Consider the following 11,564-nt stretch of genomic DNA (forward strand, 5'->3'; position numbering starts at 1 on the left):
AGTAAAACTGGTTCTTAAGTAGCACCAAATCATTGCAGGGTCTAGAACGGAGCCAAGAAAGAACCGCTTGCGTCAGGGGCTGGGGGCGGGGTTACCGTGACCAACAAGATGAATAGAAACTTTTGACCGCCATTTTTAAATAGCAGCTAGTCGAGCTAATAGCAGCTCGATTATAATATCCGTCTATGTAAGTTACGGCGAGCTGCACGAACGCGTTGGATTCCGATGTATTTTTGCAAACCCATGAGCATCCATAGTATTGCAACGTCCGTTATTGTTGATGGCTTGTTCGAGATGCATCGGAGCGGCAAGGACCGATCGGAGCTGCGGGAGTGTTTGGAGAGCATACGACTCCTTGTGCGTTTAGATCGCTATCGCAGTGCTTTGATGTCATGCGGCGATCGATCTGCGAGAAGCCAATGCATCTCGAACAAGCCTGGCGTGTTTGTGTTTGGCGCTACCGCATTAGCGGTTGCTGGGCAACATGAGACGTATACAGTGACGTAAGATCTGGCTCTGTTGTGGCTCTCTAGCCGGTGGAAAGGCAAACCGGTTCTTAGTAAGCTCGTCAGTCGAACCAACTCTGAACCAGCTCTGGCTCTGGCTCTGAACCAGCACCCGGTTCTTGTTGGTGGAAAAGGGGTATGTGTGGAACCACTTTGGGTGCCTCCAGGAACCAAATTTCTATTTTTATTTTATTTGTATTAAATTAATTTCATGTTGTTACTACGGTTACCATAAACTTCTATTATAATAAACAAACTGAACCAAATACAAAATAAGAATTGTTTATTACATATTTTAGATCCATTTTAATACATACACTTCAATGCACTTGGGGAAAAAAGCAAGTAATAGATTAATATCAATGAATACACAGACAAAAAATTGCATAATACATAAGTAACATGAATAATCAACCATGTGTATACAATAGGCTACACAAGAAAAGACATCTCAACAAAATGCATAGAAAACACATGTTCCATGTAATAAATCAATGTAAAAAATTAAAATTGACTAATTAAAAATGTCCATCTTCACTTAACTTTAAAACATTTGTGTTTCAGTCCGATGGTTAGTCTGACATCACTGTTTCCAAGTCCAAAAGCTCTCTCAGATGCCAAAAAAACAACAACAGTGCTAATATGCACTCATTGTTCTGTAATATTCCTGAAAATTATGATCCTAACCTTTATCTCTATACCGAAATCTCAGATGGTTAGATATTCAGCTATTTTGAATCATAAAATGTTGAAGTCTGGGATGCCGTGAGACTGGAGACTGTAATGTACACTATGGTTTTTGAAAAGCTTAAATGTGTGACTTGAATCAACAGTGTTCATAAATGGTTGTTGAGTATTCTCAATATCTAGAAACAAGATAAAGGAAGTAGAAGTAGAGGCTTCGACCCGGAAACAGTATTCCTTATGTCACAACAAGCAGAAAACATTTTCCATTTTAACAGAGTTAAGGTGCAGTAAAATTATCTGTTGTTCTGTGAATGTTCACTGGTGAATTCAGTCATTTCAATAAGAATCCACACGATCAGCAATTTTGAGTGGTGGTTCATACATTACGTCGCTACACTGCTGACAATGGTCAATGGACCTTTTTGCCAGTGTAATTTCACGAAATTCACAAATGTGACGCACCTTTACTCACTGCAACATAAAATGCAATCAATTATAAAATCTTCACAAGGGACATGTGAGGTACTTAACGAGTTAGAAAAGTGAAAAGGTGCATCAGCTTCTTTTTTTGTTTGTTTTTCTTCTTTTCTGGTGGATGGTCCAGGCACTTCAATGATTTTCAGGTCTACAGGAGGATTTTTATTCTTGTTCAAACTTCAAACTTGTATTTCAGCTTACCGAGGTCCCTGCAAAGTACAAAATGTACTATTAGTAAGGTTATTAAAGTGATAAAACATGTCCCACGAAGAAAAGTGCTAATTCTGTTGGAAATTAATAACATTTTCATGAATAAAAAGAATCAAGGTTATAATCAGGGGGTCCTTTGCACATATGTAAGGTTATTTTATAGGTTTATTTTTAATTTGTATTAATTTAATGATTATATGCTGGCCCATTGCCTACAAAATCAGTTGTCCTCAGATAGGAGATAATCATTTCAACTTGATTAAAAAAACAAAACGTAATAATTAAATTGAAAAATATCTTTACCACATGAAAGAGTACATAGTAAATATTGTTCAAACCTCACTGTTTGTAGTTTTTAATACATATTACAATTATTTTGTGGTTGCTCAAAATGTGTCCCACATATTCGTCACCACAGTCAGATATTTATAAAAAGCAATAAAATCAGGCAACTACAAGGTCAACTTAATTCCTGGGGACCCCATTTTCAAACCTTCAACTCTTCTGCATGCTTCAAGATCACTCAAGCTCCTGTAAGTTTGCTAATTTCTCTTAGACTTGTTCATATTTTTGGACACTGCTACTGTCACAACCATAACATGTCAACACCGTCTCTTTTGTATAAAAAAATATTAGATTAGATTATGACATAAATGTATACTTTTTAAGAAGAGGTCTGAAGTAGATAGCAACAGAGGGAAAAAAAGATGGCTAATGTGAACAACTCATGCATATCATGTGAAAGAGTAGATTTTGTCACCACCGTCATACGTCACCACCGTCAGGTTTTCTGTCTGACGGTGGTGACGTACAGTCTGACGGTGGTGACAAAAACCTCCAAATGGTCCTCAACGAAGGCTAGAATATAATTGTTGATCACAATAAATACCAATATGGCCTGTAATGTTTCATTAACCTGTTTTATATTTGTATTTATGTAATTCTCCCTATATTTCTTACATACAGGCCTACACCGCATGCTACTATTAAGCAATATAGCACGAGTGAGAGTGAGGATGTTCGTGGATATCCATGAACATCCTCACGAACACAAGTTTCTCTAAAACGCCTTGGGAGATTGCTTATGGTAGAGAAATTAACATTAAATTCACGGGAAACAGTTCTGCTGGACATTCCTGCAGTTAGCATGCCAATTGCAGGCTCCCTCAAAACTTGCGACATCTGTGGCATTGTGCTGTGTGATGAAACTGCACATTTTAGAGTGGCCTTTTATTGTGGCCAGCCTAAGGCAAAACTGTGCAATAATCATGCTGTCTAATCAGCATCTTGATATGCCACACCTGTGAGGTGGATGGATTATCTCGGCAAAGGAGAAGTGCTCACTAACACAGATTTAGACAGATTTGTGAACAGTATTTGAGAGAAATAGGCTTTTTGTGTACATAGAAAAAGTCTGAGATCTTTGAGTTCAGCTCATGAAAAATGGGGGCAAAAACAAAAGTGTTGCGTTTATAATTTTGTTCAGTGTAATTAGACCGGACCTAACTGCGGTATAACCATTGGTAACCTTCCCTCTCTCTCAATTCACTATTATGCCATGTACATTTGGCTTACGTCATTTGGGATGCACATAGTGCACCTACTACCTACCTATATAGCACATACAATATCCCTTGTAGGCTATGCATCTCCCATGACTAAAGCCAAATGAAAATGGCATGACAACATTTAACCAAATCTAACATTCACTGTAATTCCCCCCCAATTTCATAGTCATTACTCTAGGTCAACTTTGACTTTGTGTATTTTAGGAAGTTATGGCTAGGTAGCAGCTATCTGTGGAGGAGAAGAAACAGGGAATATCAAAAGAAGCGGAGAGAGATAATACACAGTGAGGAAGAGTTAAAACAGAACTCGGCAACTCTAGTAATTTTTTCGCTGATCTTCACTTTTGTTGTAGTGTGTTTTCTCAAAGAGCTCCCCCTACAGCTGTGGGCCGTATATTTCACAACACAGTCGTAAAAAAAACTCACTTGAGGCACCCTCCTCCCCCTTTCTACCACTGCTCACGTGCATATGTTATTATCGTAGCCGGCCAACTTTGTCGTGTGGAGCTATGTCTACCGAGGTGGGTAATACATCATACACAGTATCATATGGCATGTGTTTATGTCGAATTGCCGTAAAGCAGTTCGTGTTTCTCGCTTCTCGTTCTCGCTTCTCACGAGACTTCCAATTTGGGGGGAGCGGGGAAAGTCACCAATATCACCAGAACAGGTTGTTTAACCATCCAAATTATTTCTAGACAGTTTTATTCAGTTAAAAAAGTTGCCAAGTTCTCCTTTAAAGGAGGAATACCTCAGAACGGAAAGGCAAAGATGGAAGAAGAGGGTGGAGGAAGGGAAGCTAAAAAAATAGCAATGACTTGAATGAAAGGGAAAAGAGAAGTCAGAGAAAGGCTTGGAAACATAGACAAAAAGTATCAAGAGAACGTAAGAGAAAGGGCTCAGATCACCTAGAAACTCCCCCAAACAGTCTGTTGGATCAGGCCATACTCGATCCAGCTCGGAGTAGGCAGGCTAAATGTTTATCACAGTGCTCAGGATTGTTATTTTTTGGACCAAATAGTTAAATAAAGTTGTTAAGCAAGAAGCCATTGACTTGAGTTGTAAAAATTTTGGAATTGTATGTTGTAATGAGGCCACTGTCACCACCGTCAGATTAGTGTCACCACCCTCAGTTCTAAAGTCACCACCGTCAGAGGGAGTTTTATTTGTTTTAAATGAATATGCTTACAATATGTTTCTTCAGTGCTGTTGAGTTATTAAAGTAATGTTATCTTTTAATACAAAAAATATGTTTGTTAAATAAAAAAACATAACTTTTTCTATTTAGGCTTAAAATAAACGTTGTATGATGATAGATCTTTTAAAGGGGTACACGTGAAACAGTATAAAACATGAAAAAAAGTGAATATTTAACACTTAACAGCAAATATGTGTACTAAGAATGCCAGATAATGATTTAAAAACTCTAAATACATATTAGACCAAATAAATAAAAAATGATTTGCTTTTTATTGTGTCTGACGGTGTTGACAAAAACAAAGTAATAACTGGAAAAACGCCTATTTTATGAAAAAAATACAAAATGAGGAGGTTGCACCGATATATTGCTGAACAGCCAAGACCTTGGTCAATAATAATATATCTTCAGATTTTGTAATTTTACTAACTTTTTATTTTCAAAATTAAAACCTGTTTTATCCAAATTCCCAAGAATCAGTGAGTTGTGAAATTTAAATAATTTCCTCAGCCTAGTGACGTTCCAAACCTGTTTGACTTTCTGTCTGTGGAAGCCAAAAGCAGATCTCAGGCATAATGCAACCCCTGTCACCGTTCAATTTCACTGCATGAAACACAAGCAGAAAAGAATTGTGTAAATCATTCATGTAACCATTCTTATGCACACTTGTCTAGTTTAATTCAATGCAACAATTTATGTAAAAATGGTTAAGCTCCAAAAATGTCCCAGAAAATATCCTAAAAATAATCAATGAATTCACAACTCATGTGTTATGGTTTGTGTTGTAAGTCTTATGAAGCCATTTAATAGCTTTTCCCCTTTTTTGCCGAAAAAGACCAAACTTGAAGTTATAATTCAGGGTTCAAATGTCTTATATTCAAATCCATATGATTAAGGTATAGCCTATAAAACATGCATAGCATTATTGGCTCCAAACCTGTGATATTACATGATGTAACATGAATGAGATTTGAGATTTTCAGAGAATAACTGATTAAAAAACAAGTACACAGTCAAACAATACAATTGCACACAGAGTTCATAGTAATAAAGTACTTGCATGTGGTGCAGGTACTTACTGTAATTCAATGTTGCCACTGAAACATTGTACTGGTTGTTCTGGGGAAACAAAATAACAAAGCTGGTTATTCACAACATAATATTTATTGACCACTAAATGGATTCAAAATGGTATGTGAGAGAATGAGGGCACCTGTATTAAGTAAAGTTAGGCTAAACAAAAACAGACCAAACTATATTAACCTGCTTTTGTTACTCATAACAAACGCCAATGACAACAGCAGGAATCAGCTAAATTAGTTAGGCTGTATATCAGCAATTTGAAGACACAGTTGTACAGAATATGTTGAATTGAATGACTAAATTTAAATCAATCTAAGACAATAAGTAAATAGTTTCCATTTGTTCATTAGATCAACGTAACGTACACTAACCATGTTCCGTACACTTTTCGCACTTAAACGCACGCCAACGACCACTCCTCCGTTGTTGAAAGCCAGACAAGCATGTTTGTGTGATCATTCTCTGGGGGAATACCCATTGGACAGTCCACACTTTGATTGATGTCTTTTGGACAAATAGTTTTTGAGAAAATTGGGGAAAAGTACCTCCCCCGCACGTGTACGGAAGATGATAAGCGTTAACGGTGTTCCGTACAGGCAACAATGATGTTCCGTACATAGCACATTTCAACGAAAATGGACATTTAACGGATCAACTGTGAGGTATTTAGTTATTTTAACTGAATAAAACAATATTTCAATGAATAAGAAAGGTGAATGCCTTTTTATTTGTTTAAAATTTAAGTTATTTGCTGCTTTAATAAGCTAGAGGGCCATGCGAAATGTGAGATAAGCATGTGAAACGTTAGTGAATAACTTTACCATATCTTTCTGAAGACAAAGAAGGGCAAACAATTTGAACTTATACAAAATATTTAATGATTAACCAATGTGACTTCAAAACATAAATGATTTTGGTGTGTGTGTGTGTTTACAACTATTTACATTTAACAATAAACTGATTAAAAAATACCATAACTAGCAAATTAACGTTAATTGTATGTGTGCACTATTTACACGTGTGTGTGTGTGTGTGTGTGAGTGTGTGTGTGTGTGTGTTTACAACTATTTACATTTAACAATAAACTGATTAAAAAATACCATAACTAGAAATTAACGTTAATTGTATGTGTGCACTATTTACACGTGTGTGAGTGAGTGTGTGGTGTGTGTGTGTGTGTGTGTGTGTGTGTGTGTGAGAGAGAGAGAGAGAGAGAGAGTGTGAGTGAGGTGTTTTTATGTGGACAGACAACATTTATGGCAGAGCCAGTCAGTGTCTGACACTTCCTCCACTTCTGCACACTCCAGGTGGAACCAGAGATGGCACAGATCGCACTGGACCCATTCATCTATGGCCTCCTCTCCTGAGCCTGGTGGGACCACTCGACGGCAGAGAGCGCAGTGTTCTCCGTCATCAGTCGGAGGGGGTGCCTGCTTCTGCCTTTTGGCCTCCTGGGCTTGTCTCTTTTCCTCCTTCTTCCTTGCCATCTCTTCCTTCCGCTTTCTCTTCTTTTCTTCCTTCTCTTTCTCCTCAGTTTCTTTTTCGACCAGCAGGTCGAAATATTCGTCGCTGGTGATGACTCGAGCTGGCAAGGGAATGCGGCGCCTCACCTTCTCCTTCCTCTCCAGGGCTGGACTTATGAGGACGTTAGCCAGACTCTCCGGGATTACGCCTGCTGCCACCAGGTAATTTTTGGGAACTATTCTATTGTTACAGGTGGGGCAAGGTGTTTGAGTGATGGATGGTGTGGTGGGAGCGACGGATGGTGTGGTGGGAGCGACGGATGGTGTGGTGGGAGCGACGGATGGTGTGGTGGGAGCGACGGATGGTGTGGTGGGAGCGATGGGAGCGACGGATGGTGTGGTGGGAGCGATGGGAGCGACGGATGGTGTGGTGGGAGCGATGGGAGCGACGGATGGTGTGGTGGGAGCGACGGATGAAATGGAAGCAGGGCTGGATGGTGTGGCGTCACTTCCATCTGCAGATGGGAGCACTCTCACCACCTAAGAAAATAAAACGTATGTAAAACTCATTAGATTAGATTCAACTTTATTGTCACTGCAGTGTACAAGTACATACCCAATGAAATGCAGTTAGCATCTAACCAGAAGTGCAAATAACAAAGTATATAAATGGATATAAAAAAAATGTGTATATACATTAAGTTTTATGACATATAGTGCAAGTTATGAGGTAGATGGGGAGAGACTAGCACAGTGCAAATGACTGTACATACACTTGAAAAGAATGCAAGTAACTAAAGGGTGAGTTATCATTGTATTAATGTCAAAATTACCTGTGTTGTGTCCACAGCAGCCCTGGACAGAGGAAATATTCCAGCCTTGCGGAATCCAGCCTTGACATTTTGGGCTGAGACAGCAGTCGGGTACACGTGTTTTAGGAGAGCTGAAAACTGCCTCTTCCCCACAACGATGTCCCCTCGCACCAGACCCATCCTGGACGCCATGGTGGAGAAAGCGGTCTTCAGTGGGTTGAAAACCGCAATATCCAGGGGCTGTAGTATGTGTGTGGTGTGGGCAGGTAGGCAGAGAATTTCAACGTTGTTTTCTCTGCAGAACATGATTACTTCCCTGGAAACATGTGTTTCGTGTTGGTCCATGATTAAAATTAGTGGTCTTTCCTCAGGAGCATACCTGATAAAATGGTGGAGCCATTTCAAGAAGAGCTCTGAGTCCATGTAACCCTTTTCCTGAATCCCATAGAGGGCGTTGGGGGGCCCATCCAGCCTATAGGCGTTGCTTGGGAGGCAGCCGGGGTAAATGACAAAGGGTGGAATGCTGTCCCCGGCTGCATTCACACAGCAGTGGACCGTGATGTGCTCCCTTGTCGTCTGCTGCTGCTGATAAATGTGTTTTCTCCCAGTCTGGCATAGGACCTTCTCCCTGGACCGGGGCTTGTCTCCAAAGCCGGTCTCATCACAATTATAGATGAGATGTGGCTTGTCCTCCAGACTGTGCTTCTCATAAAGGGCCTCGTATAATTTGAAGAAACCTTCAATGGCCTCTGGTGTGGCGCCATGGACTCTGGCTCGGTCCAGGGAATCTGCCGTCCTTGAGGCCAATTCTGGGTGGCGGGCCTTAAACCTCGACCACCACACATCACTTGGCCCCTTCTCCAGGTTTACAGTGGTGGTCTCTGTTCTGCCACTCTCCTTAATGATCCCAGTAGCCAGCACCTTGACAAGGGATCTTGTCACTGGGAAGCCATGGTCCGCCATCCAGAATATAAAAGAAAGAAGAGCCTCTTCCTCTCCAGGTGTCAGGGCCGAATTAGGATGAGGGTTGTGGACATATTTATTTTTTTTATAGTCCTGAAGAGTGGTGTGGGGAATGCCAAATTTTTTTGCTGTTGCTCTTAGACTTGCCCCTGCCTTTACTTCCTCAACTGCCTCCTGTAACTTCTCCTTGGTGTACTGTTTTTTCTTTCCTGACATGTTTCTTTTGTTGTAACTGACTTTCCTTTGAAATATGATATTATGTTAATCATGTAATGTTAATTTTACCTTAACTTCAAGTGATTGTTTATAAAATTCTGTTCACAAAGTATTTTTATTATATTAGATAACTTGATGTATGAAATCTTATAAAATAAATATCTGTCTGAATAATGTCTGAATATCCTATCCTTGTGTGTAACTTTGTTAATGTTAAAAACTTTTGGCAATGAAATAACACAATCAATTGAGTTTTAAATAAGTTCGTTTAATTTATTAAAGCATGACAATTAAAAATGTAAATAAACAAAATGAATGCAGTAACGCTAACTTAATTGATCTTTTATGAATATAAACATCATCTCTGCGCAGGATGATGGGCAAACAGCGCCTGCTGCACGTCTGAGGCGGAGAGTGGCGCCAAATGGTCATCGCCCACAATTGACGTTTAAATATTCCCATTTCAAAGCATTTATTCAACAAAAGGTCATTTATTTAACAATTTGTGATAACATAACATTCATTTCATAAAGATTATAGTGCTGTGAGAAGCATCAATTAAATAGAAATGCACATTTTCGCTGCTCTAGTTGTCTCCCCACCCAAGCGGCAGCCTCACGTTTAGTTTGCCCACCATCCATTTTAAAGCGCAGGGGGCGCACCTAACAAACTTACTGAAATCTCACGAGAACAAATGGTGGGAGGGTCTCTGTCGTGTTCCGAGGTGAAAGAGGGAGAAATGATGATGACACACATATATATATTATGTATGAACCGGAATGATTTAATCAGCGATCGGCGGTAAAAGGTCATCTGTACGGAACATGGTTAGTGTACGGAACATGGTTAGTGTACGTTAGTTAGCATCGCGGCTAAAACCTTCATACCAGATACTGTACAATAAACGAGTGGTAAACACTGTAAAAACGTAGTAATGTATAATACATTTAGTTTATATATATATGTGTGTGTTTGAATATATAGTGAGTATTTATATTTCTTTGGCGAGTTTACAAACCTTGTAACGGAGAGCCGAACAAACAGCGGAAGCTTTGATGAGGAGAGCCGTTACTTTCAAAGTCGATGACGTCGATCAGCTGAGCTTTGTTGCGCGCGAGCAGCGCGAGCATCACTGAAGCGACGACAGCAGAGGAATAGCAGCAGTTTCGTGACTGAATAAAACTTCTCTCCTCCTGGTTCTTCTTCTTCAAATAATCATTTATGAAGAAGTAAAAAATATTATTTTATTACTATTATTTATTCAACAATAATTAATGAATTTTTATTATTAATATTATTATTATTTAGTGTTGTTGTTTAAGGTTTAAATTAATCAATAAAACAGGCCTATAGCTACTAAATAAATGTAAGCTACCCAGGTGAAAAAGACGTAGGCTACTGTTAAATGTATTAAAATGCATTAAAGTAGGTTATATTTGTATTGACCCATACACAAAAGAAATATATTAAAAATATATATTTTCAGGATATATTTTGGAATATATGCAAATATTTGAAATTGGCCCAATAAATATATTTCATACTTATATTTCATATATTTTTGTTATATTTCAGAATATATTTCAATGTATTTTTTTCTGTATGGGTCCCCAAAAGTGTCAAAAATATATGTGGCATATATTCCAAATACATTGAAATATATTCTGAAATATAACAAAAATATATGAAATATAAGTATGAAATATATTTATTGGGCCAATTTCAAATATTTGCATATATTCCAAAATATATCCTGAAAATATATTTTTTTAATATATTTCTTTTGTGTATGGGGAAGGCCTACTAAAAACACACTGAAGTACATTTTTAATAGTAGCCTACGTATTTTTCACCTGGGTATGTATACTGAATCAAACTTAAGTAATAATTGGATAATAATAATATCATTCTGGCCTCACTGAACCATTGGGTTCCTCCAGATGCTGGCTTTAACATAAGAGATCCTCCAGGAACCACTTAAATGTTAAAAGATCTTCCAATAACCCTTTTATCACATTCAAGTTCCTGTATTTTCCCCCAAAGCACTTCGAGGTCTCATGGTAATGAAAAGGTGACTCCAGAACCTCTGAACTAAATACAAAGTGCTTAAAGGATCCCATAAGTTCCAGCAAGAACCTCAAATATTGTCAATGCTCCTCCAGTAACCCTACTATAGGAGAAAGAGCTTTGAGGCACTTAAATTACATTTTTAAGTTCCTTGAGTATCCAACAGGATATTTGAGGCTCCTTTAGTTTTTACAGTGTAGGACGAGCCTGTTCTGAAGACTCCCGTTAATTTTGACTGCATGGGAAGAGAGCGCATCTTTTTCAGGCAGACAGTGCAATTCATTTTATACCAGCAGGCCTAACAATCATACATT

General features: G+C 38.6%; 1 long non-coding RNA gene across 1 annotated transcript; it reads right to left on the bottom strand.

Moving 5' to 3' along the window:
• Window positions 1-779: 779 nt before the first annotated feature.
• LOC307156653 lies at window positions 780-10,265 on the bottom strand. Its single transcript, XR_013820760.1, has 4 exons — window positions 10,202-10,265; window positions 5,726-5,765; window positions 5,175-5,249; window positions 780-1,879 (listed from the first exon to the last, which is right to left on the bottom strand). It is a non-coding gene; the product is annotated as an uncharacterized lncRNA (long non-coding RNA).
• Between the last annotated feature and the right edge of the window lie 1,299 nt (window positions 10,266-11,564).

The sequence above is a fragment of the Squalius cephalus genome (genome assembly GCF_949319135.1).
Source record: "Squalius cephalus genome assembly, chromosome: 4".
Taxonomy (NCBI): Eukaryota; Metazoa; Chordata; class Actinopteri; order Cypriniformes; family Leuciscidae; genus Squalius; species Squalius cephalus.